The sequence below is a fragment of the Lathyrus oleraceus genome, chromosome 4 (genome assembly GCF_024323335.1).
Source record: "Lathyrus oleraceus cultivar Zhongwan6 chromosome 4, CAAS_Psat_ZW6_1.0, whole genome shotgun sequence".
NCBI classification, from domain to species: Eukaryota; Viridiplantae; Streptophyta; class Magnoliopsida; order Fabales; family Fabaceae; genus Lathyrus; species Lathyrus oleraceus.
In genome coordinates, this window is record NC_066582.1 from 22,997,538 (window position 1) to 23,020,115 (window position 22,578).

The 22,578-nt window shown below is 36.5% G+C and overlaps 1 protein-coding gene across 1 annotated transcript in view; it reads right to left on the minus strand.

Annotated features, from left to right (window-relative positions):
- Positions 1-5,727: 5,727 nt before the first annotated feature.
- The window catches only part of LOC127138512 (uncharacterized), a 41,177-nt gene continuing 24,326 nt past the window's right edge, over positions 5,728-22,578 (minus strand). The window contains exons 9-10 of the transcript XR_007808791.1: positions 6,549-6,590; positions 5,728-6,107 (exon numbers count right to left, since the gene is read on the minus strand). The gene's annotated coding sequence lies outside the window, so the exon portion shown is untranslated. The remainder of the gene's footprint in view (positions 6,108-6,548; positions 6,591-22,578) is intronic.

Below are 22,578 nucleotides of genomic sequence, written 5' to 3' on the forward strand. Positions count from 1 at the left end.
AACGCTCATGCAAAAAGAAGTCCTAAACGAAGGAACAGTGCTACCTTAATTGACATGCAAACGAGAGACTATACGAAGCCTAGCAATCCCATGGGGAGACGATCACACCATACAAAACAAACATGCACAAAGTAAACATGCCAACGAGGGGCTCCAACATACATGGGTAGGGCTTTAGTCAAGAGGGGTCATATCAACCTCGACAAACAAGCCATGGAAGGGTAATCAAATGGGCTCTTAACCACTGACATTGAACGTCAGGGTGAGCAGATCAAAAGGGTAATGAGGATAAGACCTCATAGCTCTTAACCCTGGACAGGGTGAGCTCATGACAAAAAGTGGGGATTCAGAAAGGTGGAACCCTCTCCACTGACTGACCGGACAAAAGATCTTGGGCTTTTGTTCTGAAGTATCGACACGTAGTGTGAGCTTAAAGAACGACACACTGAATAACGGGGGATTGACTACTAATCCCTTTTATCCGTCAATTGCCTCTTCAAGGAGGTCTTTGGGCACAAAAGTAAACAAACAAAAGAAAACATTGCCTCCTATTGAGGTCTTCCAGCTAAGAAAGCGGTAAAATGCGGGAAAGGTGTAAAAGGGGTTAAGAGATCTACCACACGGATAAAGATCCGAAGTAACGGCAAATAAAGAAACAGGAAACCCATAGATCTCTCAAGCTAGCACCATCAAAGAAAACAAGTCAGCAAAGCAATCAGAATAAACCTCCAGATGGTATCCCATAAATAAAGTGGAATACCGAGCGAGTGTCTCTTCAAAAGTCATGTGAGCCCTCACAAGAACTCAACAAACAGGTTAGAGTAACAGGATGGAATCAAGAGAAAACAGGCCATGACAAAACACAAAACAGATTAAGGCAAACAGGAAAAAAATCAATTACTGTCACGCTCGCTACTGCTTCGCTTAGCGAGGTGCTAGCGAAGCTTCGCTACATGCTCGCCTAGCGAGGGGCTAGCGAGTACCTGCGGGTTTTGGATTCTTCCTTGATAACAGTCCGATTTCCATAATCCCAAACCCTATGGTATCCATCTCAGAAACGAAACGATTAAACATTCAAGGTATTATTTACACATTCATGCATATCTAAACCCGTGGGCAAAACCTAACGATACCTCATACATTCAGAGAATTCAAATTGAAGGCATAGAGTAATGGGGATAAGGGCAAACCTGATTGGAGAGATCGGATGAAATTGAATTGCACCCTTGGGTTTGCAAAGCAATCTTAGGGTTTATGTGAGAGGGAATTGGTTCTTTGCATATGAGTCCCCTTCAGTGTCCGGAGGCTGCTCTGAATTAATTCTCACTCTCTGTCTCTGCCTCTCCTTTTTTATTCTACTGAAACTCTAGTATTTATAACCTGATTTCGTGGCTTGGTGGGCTCAAATGAGGGCAACTCAAGCCCATGACTTTCTGTTATTTTTCAAAACGTGCGGGCTTCGCCTAGCGAAGGATCTGCTATTTGCTCCCTCAAGCTTAGCGTTTTGCATGGTGAATAGGCCCCTTTTGAACATGTTGGTAGTAACTCAAATCCTTTCCTTGCGTTGACCGATCACCCGGATAGGACCCACAAAGTGTCTTGAGTGATATTTAAGGTTCTTGGATCTGATCCTGATTGACATGATGAAATGCAATATGAAATGCTAAATGAACTAAAAATGAATGCATGAATGAGGGGGCAAATTTTGGGGTATTACACAACCGAACTTGATAAATCATCCTTAAAATCATAGAAACTATTTAACTATCGTTAAAACATAACTAGTCCTAGTGGATAATATGAATTTACATACATACTTTTGTGCTACCAATACCTGTTGTCGAGGATGCAAACAAGCATTAGGTTCTTCTTTTGTGGAACGTTTGTGTCATATGTTTCCCTTCTTCATGGATGTCGTGTTGGTGAATGATGAGGACGACATAACTCTGAAGGAGTGTGATTGCCACCTCATCCTTGGTATTGGTCACAAGCTGGTGACTTCTTGTCTGCTACCAATGGGGTAGTTATGCTAGTGAGAACTAACTTTGGTGCCACAACCTGATCTCCTCAGAAGGTTTATTTCCATACATCATTGTATATAAGTGGAGCGTACTCAAGTTTCTCTTCAATCCTGAAACACTTTCATCCATGAATTATGAGTTATGCCGGTGCAACACACTGTATACGTTGTTTAACAAGGTTGTAGTTTCTTGTACTCTAAAATTTGCATGGAACAATGGAAGGCTTGTGAGCATTTCTTGTGCATGTATAATAGGTATATGAGGAGGTTGATGTGATGGTTCCCCATAGTGAGGTTGTTGTGTTGATCTAAAGAATAAAAGAGCCTGAAATGTTACTTGATTAAGTCTTAGAGGAGCATAATCTTATTGTGTAGGTTTAGAAGAAGATGTCACAAGAACTGGGTCGTCTTCTATCGAAGGAGGAGGAGGAGGAGGAGGAGGAGGTGGTGTTCTAGCAACTTCAGCGACTACATCAACAACTTGTCGTTGAACGGTGGATCGAGGACTTTGGATATCACGATGCTTGATGAATTTGACGATGGAGGAGAAGGTCCAAACTTGAAGGAAGAAGATCGTTTTAAATTCAAGAAAATGATATTTAGATCTTTGGTGGAGAGATGACGATCTTTTGCGGAAATTAGCGGGAATCAAAAGTCGATTCCTATAGAGACGCCACTGTTTGGTTAGGAACTAGAAATGAAATGTGAGGTAGCTAAGTTGTACCTTGCTACAATGGATATGTAATTCCTATTTGGTGTTGAGAGTGTTGATATGCAAGGTTAGCACTATAACGCCTAACTCAGTGAGAGAAGTCAAAAGTAATGTGATATTGAGAATGAATTTGAATATAAAAGATGTCACGATTTACCCTTATATACTAAGAGTGGTTGAAATTGCCCTCATATGTCGCAACTTATTGTGCGAACAATCGTCATATTGGATCTAACAGTGATTAATATGTTAGTGATTGATATGTTGAAGGACGCAATTGTCTACTTCTGATTAGAATGAGGTTATGTCTGCTTTGCGTGTCTTTCAACTTGATGTTCGCTTTTGAACTTTTTTTCTATGAATTTTGTAAACAACCCAAAACATTTTTAATTAACACTTTTCAACTTTTCTATTTCATTTTTTTATTAATAAGTGTTCTTTTTATTGCTTTAAAACTTTTATTTGAATCTATCTAAAGTTTGTATTCATGTTGTGCCTAATATTTCAAAATAACATTTTAGTTAAACATTGGCATCAAAACAAATAATAGTAGTAGTATTTAAGAAGTTAGTGACCTATGTCAAGGTAAAACTATACACCATTCTTAGTAGATGTACTATACATATAAGAAGCTACCCATATCATTTATATTCTCATTCATTTTAATTATAAGGACCTATGCATTAAAAATGCATGAAATATATATTGAGTGTAAAACTACTTCCAACTAAACTCATAATTGCATCTTCGATATTTTGTGTCCTTTTGCTATCACCATTGTCGAATATATCTATGGATTTAGGTGGAATATTTAATAGCAAGGATCGTTGAGGCAGACAATAACAACAGCATTGAGTTGGTCAATCAATTAATAGGTAATGTTAACATTGTTTCATTTATTTATATTAAGTCAAACACATTTCAAAGATAATTAGTACTATAGTCTTGCTACTCTAAATATCGATAAGTAAATTTAAAATAATTACATATTTTATTCATGATATTATTTGATAATTCAGACTGAGAAATATGTACAAATGGAGCTTTTTAAAGATTATAATGAGTTAAGACATAGATATGAAAAAGTAGCTAGGTCAAAAAACTAGCTAGGTCAAAGTAAGATTATGGAGTACTAGTACTAGTATTCCTTTTGGTTAGATTGTCACCTTCAAGATGGGGTCAACGTCCTTTAAAAATCATTCAATAAATTTGGCAACTTATTAATTAATTTCACAAACACAAAATCTGATTATGTTTAATGCATATATACCTGTCCTTGTAACAATATAATTGAATAAAAATAATGATAGAAGGCATAAACTAATTAGATATCATAAATAAATGATAAACTTTAAAAATAATATGAATTCAAATAGACACTATGGCATCAGCATTGTGGTGACTACTTGATCTCTGAAAAGTACATACTACCACATGTTATTGTTTGGTTTCTTCTTTGAAACTTCCTCTTCATCATTTTGCTTTGTCCTTAAGGTTCAAGGCATATATATTATTTGATGCCTTTCTCATATTTCCACATGACATAGTCATGAATGTCAAAGTTGGCTAGTAACGATTCTGGGTAGGAGATTGTTGGGTCATGAGAAGGAACATTAATATCGAATTATGAGTAATATATAAATGAGAGGGATATCATATATTCATATAAAATTTTAAAAGTGATAAATATTTGTGTTCTTTCATTTATACATGATCAAATCTCCATATTTATAATCAACGTGAGATTCCAACTCACATTTGAATTATTATTCTTAACACTCTAATATTATTTCTGTTTTTTATTATATTTTTTTTTAATTTTCACACGTATTAAGAAAAATAATGATTGTTGTATGAGAATTAGAAATTCTGAATGTTTTTGTAAAATTATCATTCATTAATAACATGAGGAAGATAAATTCACATAATTAAAGAAGAAATAATAATAAAAAATAATATTAATAATTCATTAATAATGTAAAGTGATTTATATTGCAATACAATTTTTTTTCAAAATGACTTATAATAAAAACGGATAAAGGATGTTATAGTGTGAGGTAGATCTACAAGATTAACACTTCAACACTTAAATTAGTCTCTGAATAATAAAAATACAGAAAATTATAAATAGAATCATACATATTTTCGATTTCCTCAATGGTTTATATACAATATAATGAACGATCATTAGGTGCCTACGTGGCATTGGACTTATAATTAGCTTAGAACAGGAACGATGATGAAGGACGACAATGTTACACTTCCTTAGTTGAACCCGAAGTTCTTATATCTTGTTGAAAAGTATAAAAAGATTAGAGTAGTTTCGAAAATCAATAATTCATATTATAAGAGAAAAGCGTGGCATCTTCACCTAAAATTTTAAAGGGAATAATAAGAATATAGTAACACAATAAACGTTATTATTATAAAAAATATTGTCTGTAGTCACGTGATATTCACGTTATAACGTGAAAAATCACTTTACAACACATTTTTAGCGACGTTAACTTTTACGTGACAGAATCACGTGTGACAAATCTGTTGCGTCATGAAAATCGCGTCGCAACAGTTTGTCACGTGATATTCATGATACAATATTCTCCACAAAAAATTTCAGCTTTATCTCTTGTAATTCAGAATTAGCAAGGATGACAGAAAACGTGACAGTGACTTGCGATGTGAAAATCACGTAACAAAGTTGTAAAGTGAAAATCACGTAACAAAGTTGTAAAGTGAAAATCACGTCATAAAATATAATTTTTTAAATAAAAAACTACGACTATTGTTTTATGTTTTAATATATACTAAAATTAGTAATAAATTTTTTAAATATAAATAAATACAAAATTAATAATAATTGGTTTTTGGTTTTTTATTTTTTAAATACAAGTTAATAATAAAAAATTTAAATAATCAATTTATAATATACTAAAATGAATAATTAATATCTTACAAAATTAAAATTTAAAGTTAAAATAAAATAAATTCTATGGATCATCGGGATCGGGAAACTCGTCAAGGTTAGGATCCTCGTCATCCATCCGTTCTTGACCACCAACTCCTTCATTTCCATCAAACGCTTGATTACCACTCATTTGTAATTGCATAAATTGCCGCATCATTTTCTCCATATCAGTTTTCCTCTTCGTCATTGCCTCTATTTGATGTTGTTGCGCCTCCATTTGGACCTTTAGGTCGTCTCACGTTGCGTCGACTCGCGTCTCACCTCAGTTAGCGTCAATTGTCTTACTGTTTCTAGCATTTCGGATGTCAATTGTGGTGAATGTGACGTTCCTTCCCCATCTCTAACTCTTTGAAATAAAATTAATCTCATTTTCTCAAGATGTCGGTCAAAGATTCAGCACCAAAAAACACCTATTAAGATAATAAAAATATAATAAATAATATATTACAAAAAACAATACATTATGAAAATATATTTTGTTTTTATTTAAAATATAATATAATATATTACGAAAAATAATATATTCTGAAAAATAATATATTTGAATAATATATTATGAAAATTAATATTCTATTTTAAAAAAATAATATATAAACATAATAATATATTATGAAAAATATATTATGAAAAATAATATTCTGTTTTTAAAAAAAAATTATGTTTAAATATATTAATAAATTAATTTTGGATTAACTATATATTTATTTTAATAATATTTTGTTTTAAAAAAATATCCTACATAATAAATTTACAATAACAACAACCAACAATCCAATATATATATATATATATATATATATTATATATATATATATATATATTTTAAATTTGAAAAAAAAATTCTTAAATACCTCAATGAAGATAAAAGAAAACTTGAATCTTGAACCTTGATGCTTGAATCGTGATATATTTTGAAGAAAAAAATTAACAATGTTAGTTATACCATTAAAAAATCAACACAATATTTAACAAATAAAAAATTAAAAAATTAAACTATCTTAAAATTCCTAAACTGAAATTTGAAGATTAAAAATGTTGTAGAAAATGAATGGAGAGAGGAATGAAGAAGAGAAAAGGAATTGAAAGAGGAAGAAGATGAAACGGGGGAGGAGAGAGAGATGAAAATTATATAGACATTTCAACGACGTGAATTTCATGTCGCAACTCACCAACGGTCAAAAAATTGTGATATGAGAATCATGACACAAATAAATGTGTCAGTCAACTGTCCACCATCAAGTCAGCGTCATTCTTCTTCTCTCTTTAACGTTTTATTAATTTTTGAATAATCGTGACATAATTTTCACATCAAAGCTTAAATTTTGAAATTTTCATATCTCCCCCATCTACTAACCTGTACATAACTAACTTCTTTTATTTTTTATTTTATTTTTAAAATTGTGATATGATTACCACGTCACAACATATTATTTAAATTTTTTTTGTCTTTCCCATATATATGCAGCAATATCAATTTTTTAATAATAAAAATATGTAACGACAGATATAATCACAATACAATTCCTTTTTCTTACCCGATAATTTTCACGTCTCCGTATCAAAAGCACAATCAATAAGAATAGTGCATTTTCTTGTTGCTTGGAACCTAACTTTAATGATGGACAAAGCTTTGTACTCGCAACCTAATTTTGTTGTACTAACAAGGTGGTATTAATTACTATAGGTATACATGAATTGACTATAGATATCGTGCAGACTAATTATGTCATTGTCCCTCTACCTACATCATTAATTTCATCTTTTTATTCACCATTTTTTCACATGTTCTCACAGGTTAATGTACTTGTCTAAGCTTTCTTTATCATCTGGTTTTGTCATGTTACATTTACTTACTAACATATACAATATTTTTAAATTGCAAAGATTTGTTGTTTAAGAAATTTAAATATAAGGTGTTCAAAAATCTAAATAATCTAAATAAAAATCATAAATCGATTTAAATCTAAACCAATTTAATTAAAAACTACATACCTGTCTTTATCTTTCAATATATTTATGATTGAAATGAATTTGATTGATATTTTGGTGAAAGGTGATTTAGTGAATTTGATTGAGATCCCTTTTAAATATTTATATATAATATTTTTAATGTTCACTTGTTAATGTCAATTATCAAATATTTCAAAAGTAACCACGTTTATTTATTGTTTTTTTACGAAATTTATTTATTTATTTTAAAGAAAGCTAAGTCTGTGCATTAATGAAAAATATAACTTAATAGTAATAAAGTACCTAGAAGAAAATAGACATACTTTTTTTGAACCAACAAAGAAATGAAAATTGTACTGCGACTCATTTATGTATAAAACATTAATAAAGTTTCTGTTATTAAATTTAACTTATGATAGCATAAATAAATTTAACATAAAATTTCAATGATTAATTACATTTAATTAAGTTTTTTATTAATATAAAATTATTATTTATATTTATAATAATGATTGAATATTTTTTTTGTTTGAATTTATTAGATTTTTTATCTTCAATTTAATTTATAGTTTCACCTCTACTTCCTTAATTAATAAATTTAAGTTTTAATCATTTAACTCTAATTTCGATAATTAAGTTAGTTAACTCTATTAATTTTTAATTTTAAAAACTTTAGGTGTGGTGGTAGACCAACGACCTCGATAATATTTATAAATTTATAATCTTAACTGTTTCTATGAATGTTTGAGGCATTGGTTGCTTCCCGTTTGAAAATACTGGTCCAATATTGTCTGCTTCATATCCGAAAATATATCTTATGTTAGATTTGATATCCTATCCTTTGTAGCGAGTTTATTATAAAACCTAATTTCCAAAATCTAACAACACAAACTCGTTTATACTTTTTTATCCACATATCCTAATTCCTAGAAAATAAATAGGTATGAAAGCTGATGATGAAACCCCTTTTACAAGCTACTTTATATATATATATATATATATATATGACTTTGTTTTCAGTGTTGGAAATTTATCAATTTCTCTTCAAAAAATTCACCAAAATCTATGGAGAATTCTGAACCAAATCTTGATCAACAAGATTCAATCACACTAATCGAATTTTTTCTTGTTCTTCACTCTTCACTCGAGTGAATCAACCAACCTTAGTTGTAAGATTTTGCTGCACAATTGTAATGGAAGAAAGATAAAAATTGAATTGGGGAAGAAAGAAAGATTAGGGTTTTAAAGAAAGGAGAAGAATTTTTTAGGATTGAATTGGAGAATTTTATTCAACTGTGCAACTGCATTTCTGTTGTGTATAACAATCAATAATGTTACTTCTTATTTATAGAGTTGGGTTTGCTTGCTCCTCAAGCAAAGTTCAAAATACTTAATTCTGCTAACACTACAAAATTGGGCCTAAGTAAAAATCCATGTCACTCCTAGACACTTCGAGAACTAGGTGTTTCGACAGAAACATGCTTCGACACCATGAATTACATTCTCAACGCATCATATAATTAATTGTGTCTAAGTTATCTACATTCATCATAGATCTTAATTTCTTGAACACTTCGACATGCACTCCTTTCATCATGATATATGTAATCTGATTCTCAGTTTTACAGGGTTCCAAGTCCAGCTTCCCATTAACTACCTGCTCTTGAAGATAATCGAACCTCATTTCGATGTGCTTGCTTCGTCCATGCATTATCGAATTCTTCGCCAGATTGATAGCAGACATGTTATCGATCTTCATGATAATTGCTCCATAACTCTTCCTTATAATCTCTTCGACCAAATTCACCATCCATGTTGTTTGACATGCACAAAGAGAAGCAACTATGTATTCTGCTTCACACGACGATAGTGCTACTACTTGTTCTTTTCTCGAACTTTAAGCAATTTGTGCACCACCTAACATAAACACATATTCAGTTGTGGATTTTCTGTCCTCAACATCACTATACCAATTTGAGTTGGTGTATCCACTAGCTTCCATTATTTTCCTTCATCGACTACAGGAAACCAAATGCTATAGTTGGGAGGCTTTGGGGTGCCTTAGTATCCTCTTCGTCACTGCTAGGTGTGATACCTTTGACTTCTGCATAAATCTGCTCACCATACCTACATTGTATGTTAGATCAGGCCTTGTGTGACAAATGTATCAAAGTGATCCAATGAGTCTTCTGCACTGCATTGGATCAACATCATCTTCATTTGTGTCTTTCGGAAGTTGCAATCTGGGCTCAGCTGGAGTCGAAGTTGGATTTTAATTTTGCATCTCCAATCTCTTGAGTATTTCTCCTGTATATCTTGTTTGGTGCATCATAAAATCTCTACTACTCTTGTAGAATTCGATGCCAAGGAAATATGAGAGATTTCCCAAGTATGACATTTCAAACTCCTTACTTAGGTCATGTTTGAAATCTCTGATCTCCTTCTTGCAACTTCCTATTATCAACAAGTCATCGACATAGAAACATAGTATAAGCAACTCACTATTGCTTCTTCTTACATATACTTCATGCTCATTTGTGCATTTTACAAATTTCTTCTCCCTTAGAAATCTATCTATCTTCGTATTCCAAGCTCTTGGAGCTTGCTTAAGTCCATACAGGGCTTTATGCAGCCTATATACCTTGCTTTCTTCGCCATGTTTCACAAATCCAACTGGTTGTGCAACATACACTTATTCATCTAAGAGACCATTTAGGGATGCACATTTCACATTCATCTGACACGTGTGTCAGTTGTTCATGTTTTCTAGACCAACAACCAACCTAGTTGTTTTGATTCTAGAAACATGTGCACAAACTTCATTGAAATCGATTCCTTCCTTCTAAAGAAATACTTTCGCCATAAGTCTTGCCTTGTGTCGAGTTATTTCACCTTTGGGATTCAACTTCACCTTGAATACCCATTTCACATCGATTTCCTTCTTTTCTTGAGGCAACTCGACAAGTGACCAGGTGTTATTGACTTTGATGGACTTTAGTTCATCATTCATCGCTTAAACCCACTTTGAATCCTTCAATGCCTCAATTGTACTGTCTGGTTCGACATCTGCATAAAAAGCATAGTGTACCAGCTCACCTTCATCATCGACCACATCATCTGATGTAATCACATTCTTGCAACCTTGTAGGCATGTATCTTGTCCTTTGAGGTCTACTTGTGCTTGCTTAACCTCTAACTTCTTCCTATTCAATTTCTCTTTCGACTTTACTTGTTGGTTCTTCACATAAGATTCTCATTGAATCCTTATTGAAATTTTCAGTCCAATCCTATTCCTTAAGCTCATCTATGATCACGACCCTGCTGATCACTACTTGCTTGTTCACTAGCTCGAAAAACTTATAACCTCCAGTCGAATGATATCCTATTAGGATTATCTGACTCGACTTGTCATCTAGTTTTCTTCTCCACTGATCTGAAACATGTATGTATGATATAAATCCAAATAATTTAAGTTGACTCAAGCTAGGCTTGACACCAGACCAACATTATTCTGGCGTAATACCTTCTAGCTTCTTTGTCAGACATCTGTTCAAAATATATGTTGTTGTCGACACAACTTCTCCCCATAGTTTTTTGGGTAGATGCTTTCCTTTCGACATACTTCTCACCATATTCATGATGGTTATATTCTTCCCTTATGCAGTCCCATTTTATTATGGAGTGTAGGGTGACACCACCTCATTCACAATCCTTTCTTTCTATTCCCAAAACAATACATCAATTTACATCGATTTAGTGTGAGGTAAGTAAACAATCAAACAAAAACATACTAATTAAAGAGGAAATACAAGAAAAAAAGGAAGACAACGCATCGCCGAAGCCTAAATTCTTCAAGTATCCGGCGAGGACTCCAGCGAGTCACCCACCTTCACGTAAGTGTCTCTAATATCTTCTTCTTTCCTTTTTCCGTTTCTACTCCTCTTTCTTCAACTCTCCTCCTCCCCTTTTGTTGTTGAGTTGTGATGACGCATGTTAAAGCTCAAGAAATTGAGCTTTAATATGAATCTCACAAGGCTTTTTTGAGAGAAAGCTTCTAGTGGTGTGGTTGGAAAATATTTAGCAGCCTTCTTTTAGGGTTTCTCTGTCTGTTTAGGGAGTGAATTGAAAGGTGACTTTATAGGAGATTAGGGGCATGAATGTGAGACTCATGTGGGAAATTTGAGAGGGAAAAAGTGACTTTATGTGTTTACTATGTATGGTGACTCTTATGGGAGGTTGATGAATATGGTATTGATTCTAAGTAAATGACAAACTTATTTTACATTGGACCTCATTTTTTAACTCCAAAATCAATTTTACTCAAAATGGTTGTACAATAATAATGCTTATGCATAAATAATGTTTATTAAAACAAGAAATAAAATGTGGTTGAACTCAACATAACCTTGTTTTCAAATTAGGGGACGATACCATGACGAAACTAATGATATTGTCAAAACAAAAGGGAATTGATTTAAATTCAATAAAAACTTTTTCAAAATGAAAATGATGATCATATAATGAAGGTGAATGATAGACTAATGATTTTGGTGTCTTATGGTGTAATAAAATGCAAATGCATAATGTCAAAAAACAAATGAAAATAAATAAAAGACTCATCCTTTTTATTCTAAGATGCCACCTAAATGATCATACAACAAATAATGCAAATAAGACTTAATGACCAAATGAAATGATCATAATATGATGATGATGCATATGGACAAGATGCAGTTAATAAGTGAAGAATCTTTGTGGTAAAATTTAAGATATGACACATAGCACGAGGATTCTCCCGGGAAGGGGAGACTATTTCCACCCGTAGAAAGTACACTTGACAAATCTTGAATATAGAATACCTCCCCGATGTCGAGGGCAAAGGCAAAACTGAATCCCCATAAGCTACAATCGCCTTCTCTAAGAAATATGCAGCTGACACCCACCCTTACAATGATGACCCAGTGGTCATTATTGTTAGATGTGACGAATATGAGATCAAAAGAATCCTCATAAACTAGGGAAGTTTTGAAGGAGAATTACGATCCAAAACGCAACGGAAATAAAAATTTTCTCCTTTAGAGATCCGTACGAATGGTCATGATCAGTGATAGAATATTTACCTCTTGTGACGATTGAAACCTTTGGTGCAGATCTCTTGTGACGATCAAAACATTTGATGCAAATCCACTGAGTGATCACGAACGTTGAACGATGACAACGTCTCTACTCAGTCCACACGAACGGATTCCTTCAATCTCAGTGCTAGCTGGTACAATGAAGGCTTTGAGTGAGAGAGAGAGAGAGAGAGAGAGAGAGAGAGAGAGAAAACGAAAATAATGCAACCGCAATGAATGCTTCTGCACAAGGGTTCTATTTATAGAACCACTTGTCTGGGCTTCAAGCTAAAAGCCCACTTAAGTGTATTTTGGCCCATATCTTATAATATGCCCAAAATCACTTAAGCCCATGATACCTTACCATATTTCGTATTCTACTCAAGTACATCGTACCTTACGATGTTCTATAATTCACTTAAGGGCATCGTACCTTACGGTATTCCTTAGTTACTTCATCTCTCATCAATCCGTCCTTTGTGTGTGACCCTGTAGGTTTTCGTGGCATTGGCAATTATATTAAATCATGTATTTAACATAATAAACAGTGAACGGTATCTAGCAACACATAACTGCTACCCAAGACACGAAAATGTCATGTGATCTGACAATTCCTTATGTGATAATACTTATGTATATAATTACCCTTTTGCCCTTATGTCTATATTGAACACAAGGCATAGACCGTGTCATCCTTGTCCAGTTCAATATTGGGCCCATAGACATTTATCCTATTATGCAGGATGGGCAAATTCCATCTAGGTCACTCATGTCCCTCAGCATGCTTCGTGGAGTACCCATCAACTGTCTTTATGGTTATCCAGTTACGGACAACGTTGGATCAGCAATAAAGCACTCGGCTCTACATCTAGGGTCCATAGTGGTTTCCGGTCGAAGAGTGGTATACACCATTATCACCATGAGAATAACTTATGACACTTTGCATAACTTTTTATATAGTATTCTCATAGCGGGTCAATCTGGTATAAATATTACTCCTAATATTCATACCTATGTTTAAGACTTGATAACTCTTTATCCATGATCCATGAGATGTGATCATCAATCTACAAACATAATAGTCTTAATGCTTTAATGCTATATGTCGCATCCTGCGAAAAATCAACCGGCGAGACTCAAAAATAAAAACACACAGAGCCGCCACTGCGCGTTATTTATCCCAAGATAGGGAAAGGAAACGCTCAGAGAAACCTGGAAAGAACATGGTCTCGCGACCAGAGAGAAAGGGTAAGGGAGTCGGTTACGCGAGGGGAAGGTATTAGCACCCCTCACGTCCGTCGTACTCGACGGGATCCACGTCCTAGAAAAGAAAAGGTTGCTAAACATCACACACACAGGGAACGCAGGTGGGGTTAAGAGGAACGAGCTCGATAAGGTATCGCACCTTATGCCTACATATCTTGTCTGGAACAAGAATCAGAGCCTCTGTAGTTCGGCTTACGCACGCCAAACAACACAAAGCATACAAACAAGCAAGGGTGGCAAACACGGAGCCCGACAACCACTGGATGGAATTACGTCGGCATCCGAACCAAAACACACTCAAAAAGGGCAAACGTGGAGCCCGACTGCCAATCACTGGGCTTACGTCGGCATCCGAGCCAAACACACAATCAGATAACAAGTAAACACACGCGCAAAAAGAAAAAGGTTGCCCGGAGTGGTCTCGCACGACCACCTGCCTACATACCTCGTCTGGAACGAGGATCAGGGCGATGTAGTTCCCCTGAAAGGGACTAAATTGCTAACCAGAAACCGAGGGGAAAACACGACACTAGGGAGCTGAGACTCGAGTCTAATGTTGTCATGCATCGCTTACCTTAAGTTCGGTTTTCTATCCTACTTGCATAAGCAAACTAACCTAACCAGGAAAGAAGCTAGCACACAAGCATACAACATATATCAAATGAGAACAGGCATCTCAAACAAGCATGTCAATCAGAGATTCACAGAGCACGCACTATAGCCAAAACAAGGGGCTCACACAATAGGTTTGACTGCCTCAGCAAGTCGTCTGTACGGGCTGTGTTTGCTCTTAACCTTGCCATTACGAGGCTAAGGTGAAGCAGATGAAGAGGTGAAGTGAGGATCAGACCTCACAGCTCATATCCCTAACCAGGGAGAGCGTCTGACAAATGAGCATGGGTCCAGAATGGGGGGACCCTTCTATACTCGGAGACTCTGACTCAATGTGCACTGCACAGGATCTTGGGTTAGGATCTCAATGCTTCAACCATGTAATGGGAGCAAGGAGAAGACTCAACTGAAGAGTGGGGGGTAGGCTGCATACCCCTACCTTCCACCAATTGCCTTATTTAAAGGACTTTCACCTGCTTGGGCTTAAAAATAAACAACCACAATCATTGCCTCTTAAGGAGGACTTCAGACATTTATTTGCCCGGCCCGGTAACAGCCGGGTCTCCAGACTACATGAAGTCAAGAGATTTTACCTCTATGCAAGTTGCTTAAGCAACGCAAAGCAAAAGTTCACAAGGAACTGAGCAACTAAAGTACCTGGAAACAATCAAACACAGTTAGTACTCAGACAGACAAAACCAAACAGCAAGTGTTCAATCAATCAAACTATACAACTCAATACACAACACAAGGCAAGCTCAAAGCTTAAGCCTAAGCTTTACCACCTACAAAACAATGTTATGTTAGTGTACAAACATCAAACCACATCATTTAAAATTGATTTGGATCATTCTCCATGTGCGTTATGCTTTTGATCCTGAAAAATCAAGCAAACATTAGCAACTAGACCACTAGGCTAAGCCTAGGGTCCAAAGGCAATAAAAATTCCTAAACAGCAAGGTATCCACCAACCAATCTCAAATTAAAGTCAAACAAGAGCAAACACCATTGGTCTCATGTTTATATCATTCATCATGCTCATGTTATGCACAAAACAAGGCAAACTAGTTCAAATGAAGCACCAAATATGCAAACAGAACTATTGCATTCAAATCCACATCAAAACAAATCCAAAAAATCTCAAATAAATTACACCTAAACAGGACCTAATTCAGGTATGGCACACCAAATTTGAGCTCATTTGGGCAAATGGAACCATGTCAATGAAAATCAACAAAAACAGATACAATTATAGGCTCCAAATCACAACATCAATACATGCTTCCACTTCAAAAATTCATATCTCAATGAAAAAAATAAAGAAATGGATGAGACCAAAGCAGGAATGTCACATCATGTGTCTATTACAAGCATGCCAAATTTCATGTTTATACAATACAATATGAGTATTTCTCAATCAATCTACCAACCTATGTCACACAAGCTTGCACAATTGGCCAACAGAAATGAAAAATAGCAATCAATTTGAAAATGCCACATAAAATTCCACAAAATTTCACATAGCATCTTAACATGTTAATCAACCATCATGCAAAATTTCACATTAATCCAACAAGTATAGGTCACTCAAAAAAATCCAGCAAGTTGACATAATAAGGTGTGACACAAATTGTCACACCTAAGTTCCAGAATTTGCTGCTCAATGACCAGGTATCAAAAATGCATGAAATTTACATGGAAATGAGCATCAATCAGTCAAGAATCATCACAAAAATTTTCAAGAATTTATTTAACACTATGAGTATTTCATGAACAAATTGGTAAAAGGTATCAAAACATCATACATGTGAGAGAAGCCTAGGTCCAATGATAATTCTACCATGCACAACTTTGACCAATAGGTCAAACAAATTCTAGAGTCAACAACAAGGTCAAAGAAAAAATTCTCACATTTTTATGAATTTTCTATATTTTTTTATGAATTATTTAAGGTGTTAGTAATTTTTTAACAATTAAACAAATTAATTAAAATTTATAATGGCATAATGGTAATTACAGATGGCGGGAGCGGGAAACAGAGTTTTCAAATTTTCAAATGCAAAATTGGATCAAACAGACTTTCATCGTCACTTTCACTCAACTTTTGCCCAGAATTTGAGAAATTCGAAGAACAACCAAACTTCATGAAAATTAGCAAGCTTATAACCGTTTTAACCGTATGATCACGTAGAACACGAATATGCACTTATTACATCCTAAAAGTTCCTAAATCAACCGAATCGTGCAAGTTAGGGTTTGTGTTCATAACTTCAAACTTAGATTTCTCCTCCTATGGTTCATCATTTGCTAAGCTACAACTATCATTGGAACCTACGTGAAACGCTCTTTAAAACACATATAACCATCGAGCATTTGGTGAAAGTCGAAATTCACTCACCTGGAAGTTGCAGCGCGGGATTTGGACGAATTAACGTGTTTTGGCTTCAAACAGGTACGAAACAAACTTCAAGAAGTCGAATTCCAAGCTCAGGTTCAATCGATTCCACTCTTAGCGCGCGAAAACTCAACTTGCCATTGACGGAGCTTGCGTGTACAGTCGAGAATCAAGGCTCCTCCTCTTCCAAACTCCACAAACAGTTGCTAAGGATGATGATTGGAGTTGAATGCAAAAGGAATTTCGAAGTTTGGTTGAGAATTGAGGAAGATTGAAGGATTTGAGGGTTTGGTGTTCTTGATGAAAATTGAGAGAATGTGAGAGATTTCAGATCCAATTTGGGGAAATGTGATTTTCTGTTATGATTAACAAGTGTTTTGGAATTTATATGGTACCTTAATCATCCACTAATCATGTTAATTAGCCAAATGCAATTGTAAGTGAAATGGCTAATTTTGCAAATGAGGGCAAAAGTGTAATTTCCATATACAGCTCATTGCCAACTGTTTTGACAGCTCATGCAACCTCTAAATATCATATGTAAACCATTTCAACTTGTTTCAACTTCATTGGATGCTTATTTCTCAAATTCACATGTGAATGCAAAATGTCCAATTTTCACCATTTCATTTTTCAAACCAAAACTCAAACCATATGCTTTGGCCACAAAGTGATGATTCAAACAAGCTCAAAATGCCATTCCTGAGGTGTTGGAAAAAGTCCCATTCAAAAATTCCAATTATTTTGAGAGTTGGACAATTTTGCCCCTGGTCCAATTCAGCTGTCCAGTTGAAAAGTGACTTTTTTCCTTGGCCATTTTTGAACAAATCCAATGATACACCCTCAAAGTACATGTCAAATGGAGTTTGTGCATATAAAGAACTTGCAATTTGGACAAAGTATGTGGTAATTATGGCCTCCTGATTACGGGTCATTTTTGAAATTCACTGAGCCATAACTTTCCAACCATACATTGGATTTTCAAGTTCTTGAACTTTTTGGAAAGGTGAGAACAAGATCTACAACTTTCATGTTGAACAAATTTGCATTTGAAGCTTCCTTGGACACGTGGCTTTGAGGTCCAAAACTTTCCATTTTTGGAAACTTCAATTACAAGTCACTTTCTATTTTTGGCAGTTTTTGTCCTGACTTGATTTTCTTCATTCTTAAGCTTTGAGATGTCAAATAACACTTGTTCCAACATGTATGAAATGTATCCAACTCATTTCCACCTCCAAATCCATCAGATCATGTACAGTTGACCACAGTTGACTTTTCATCTGATAGATAAATCTGGCAATGCATAGATCAATCTGAGCTCCAATCTCCAACTGAAATAGCTCAAGGGTGAAACCCTAGCCTCAATTAGCACAATATAATCAAATAATGAACCCCATAATCATCACAAACCCCATCTCCTGATCATGCCCTGACTGGCCCAATGCAACTGATTAGGGTTGACCAGTGGTCAAAACCCTAATCTCAAGGAATCTTCTTCAATCTTCTGATGACATCCAACCATGATGATGATGATGTATCACTTCAATCAAGATGAAGACCAATATCCATTGAGAATCATGAAACCCTAATTCACAGCCCAATCCTCAGATGGCCATGACCAGTCAGTAAAACCCTAGGCTTGCACTTGACTTCCTCATCCTCTGATCAAGACTTGGGGAGATGGCTTGCACAATGTAACCACATGTTATGCAATATGAAATGCCTAATGCCCTAAAATGAAATGCAAATATGTTAATGCTAGTCCCCAGAGAGGAGGGCAAATTTTGAGGTGTTACAGCTGCCCCTATTCAATCCACTGTGAACCTGTCGATACGAAATAGCCTCGGCTTTCGGGTGATCAGGATGAAGAGTGATTGAATACCAAGAACAGACGAACAATTTGCACTCTGATGGGATGAATAATTAACAGCGCCTGTCAGCAGCGGCGAAGAAACAAACTCGAAAAACGTCGACCTGGATACCAAAATAAATGGTAACACAGGGATAACCATGGTCTGAACACCACACATCTACGCGGGATTATCATCCTCTCCCTTTTTTTCTCTGCTTTTCTTGGACCCCGAAATTTTTCTCTGCTCTTTTTTCATTTTCTTGAACCCCGAAATTTTCTCTGCTTCTTTTTCTTATTTTCTTGAACCCCGAAATTTTCTCTGTGCAAACGATCCTCGGACCTCTGCATTTGAACCCCAGAAAATGCCTCAGCACTCCTTTTTGCCAACATAATGAACCCCGATCTCCAGTTTGAACCCCAGTCGCCTGACGATAACTCTCGATCGCCAGAATGAACCCCGTTCTCCAGAAAATGTCGCAACATCTCCCTTTCTCCATTTGAACCCCAGAATCGCGATGATCGCGTAACGTCTTCTGATATCATTCCCATCTCTGTCCGACGGAAACATTTCCTCCAATATCGCACTACTGGGGAACACTGTTGATCTGACGTCATGGTACCACACTCCTCAGAGTAACATTTTCAACCAGACACTGACTGATGACTGGGAGAAAACTCGACGTTTACTGGACATCGAACAATGATGTTGACAGGACATCGAACAATGATGTTTACAGGACATCGAACAATGATGTTGACAGGACATCGAACAAGGATGTTGACAGGACATCAAACAATGATGTTGACAGGACATCGAACAATGATGTTGACAGGACATCAAACAATGATGTTGACAGGACATCAAACAATGATGTTGACAGGACATCGAACAATGATGTTGACAGGACATCGAACAAGGATGTTGACAGGACATCAAACAATGATGTTGACAGGACATCAAACAAGGATGTTGACAGGACATCAAACAATGATGTTGACAGGACATCAAACAATGATGTTGACAGGACATCAAACAAGGATGTTGACAGGACATCAAACAAGGATGTTGACAGGACATCAAACAAGGATGTTGACAGGACATCAAACAATGATGTTGACAGGACATCAAACAAGGATGACCGACCAGACATTAAACAATGACTGGGAAATAACTCGACGTTTACTGGACATCGAATGATGATGTTTACTGACACCAAAGAAAGCTCGACCAGACACTAAACAATGACTGGGAAAAAACTCGACGTTTACTGGACATCGAATGATGATGTTTACTGACACCAAAGAAAACTCGACCAGACATTAAACAATGACTGGGAAAAAACTCGACGTTTACTGGACATCGAATGATGATGTTTACTGACACCAAAGAAAACTCGACCAGACATTAAACAATGACTGGGAAATACCGTTGCTCACAATGCTGAACTCCTCGGAGTATCGTCTTCACTATCCGGCAAAACCAATCCTCAAGCGGTAACCACGGCTCGAATCGCGCTGATCGCGTAACATCCTCCAATCTTCATTCCCATCTCGGCCCGACGGAAAAGCTTCCTCCAGTATCGCACTATTGGGGTACATCTCTGATCCAATCATGAGGCTAAACTCTTCGGAGTAACACCTTCACTGTCTGACACAACCACTTCTCAAACGGTAACCACGGCTTGAGACTAGCCCTATGCTTGCAACAATGATGCATGATCTTTTTCTGCGTAATGCTCCATAATTATGGAAATGCTACGCGATTTATTATTTTTTCTATGCAATATGCTATGCTTACGCTACATGATGAATGCATAAAAACGTCCCCCTCAAGGGATTCTGCTGGGGAGCACGAGACGCTCCGCTGAGGAACTCGTCAATACTCCGATTCCACCCTGCTGGGGAATAGCACTGCTACTGGGAAAAGGTAACCCTTGCTGGGGAAGAACCTCCTTTGCATCCAATCCGCTCGGGAAACTGCTGGGGATAAGCACCACCAACACTCTGTGGGGATGCAACAGTTTTTGACTTGCTGGGGATATCAATCCCGACTCTGCTTTGAGAAACCCTCACAGATACCTGCTGACTTCACTGGGGAAATACTCACAAATACTCCGCTGGGGAAACAGCAATCTCCAGACTCAACTGGGGATGCATCACTCTATCATCTGCTGGGCAACCATCCTGACCCTGCTAGGGAAACGAATACTACTCCGCCGGGGACAACCCACGCAACCCATAGGCAGAATCCGCTCAGCTGGGGATGCAAAAATCCATTCGTCCGCTACGGAAACTTGTCCGATCCACAGGCAGGATGAACACTGCTGGAGATATATTTCATTGAAACCCGCTCCACTCGGGGAACTGCTGGAGATATATTTCTTTGAACCCGCTCCACTCGGGGAATAGCAACCTTCGGGCCTGGCTGCTGAGGAACTATCGTTTACCTGCCGGTATAACCATCCCGACTCGGCTGGGGAAAGTCATAGATCTGGAATCTGCTGGGGAGCTAGTCCTATAATTCTGCTTGGGGACCTAGCTGGGAAATGAGAAAAGTTGGTACAGAACACCCGTCGACTCGTCGAACCACGGTATCCACCTCCCAATCTCGTATCAGCTTTCCACTTTTGATAATTCCCAGACTCGTCTGGACCTTTTCTGCTCCATCATCTTGTATTCCAAATCGTTTCGCGCTCGACGAGAAACGTACTCCTGGGAGTTATACAGAAATTTCAATTTTCCGACTTTGAAGAGTCTTCTTGGTTAATTCCAAAGGTCGTCGGACGTCTCGACGTCTCTCACTGCTTCTCTACCCATCCATTCGTTTCTGGTCAAACTCTGCGGGGAATTTCTACAGACTTCCAAATCTCCCGACTTTGAAGAGTCTTCTTGATTACCATCAAGGATCGTCATACGTCTCAACGTCTTCGTCATTCTTTCATTCATTCGTTCCTGAGCGAACTCTCTGGGGATCTATTTCAAAGCTTCAACATCACAACCTGCAAGTGAGTGAAAAATACCTAACAGTTCCTGCAAAACAGATCATCAGATAAAACCGTGCCCCAGGCGTGTCAAGATTTCAACACTTGGGTCACTCAACCTTCCAAATAAGATTTCCAGTTTCAATCTCATAAACATGCATTGGAAGGAACCTGTATGTATTAAAAATGCAAGATTCTTTATCAAAAATATCTGGATGTTTTTGCAATCAAAGCGGTAATGAAAAACAAAAACAAAATTATTTGACTGAATTTGCATTTTATTGATTTGAAAAGTGTGGCTCAAATTGAGCAATACAAAAGGAAGCAATTCCTGAAAAGAGGTAATTGCGCTCAAAAGGAAAAATCTATCCTAATGGCAATGTGAAACCCGTGATCTCATCGAGTTCCAACTCGGTTACACCCCATATGTCCTCAGACTCTCCATACTTTCTGCCTTCTGAACAAGACGATTCCGATTGATCCCTACCGGGTATTATCCATGATGCCTCAACCAAAGCGCAAACGATCATGCTAGACGCAGTTGTTCGTTTCAATCCCTCTTTTGCCTGGACCGCCCTTTCGGGTTTTCAGTCCACCGGGATACCCTTTTTTGCCCAAGTCGCCTTTCCAGGTTTTCGACTTGCCGGGTGTACAGTTTTTCATTTTATCCCTAATTTTTGCCCGAACCTTTCTTTCTGTTTTTGGTTCGCC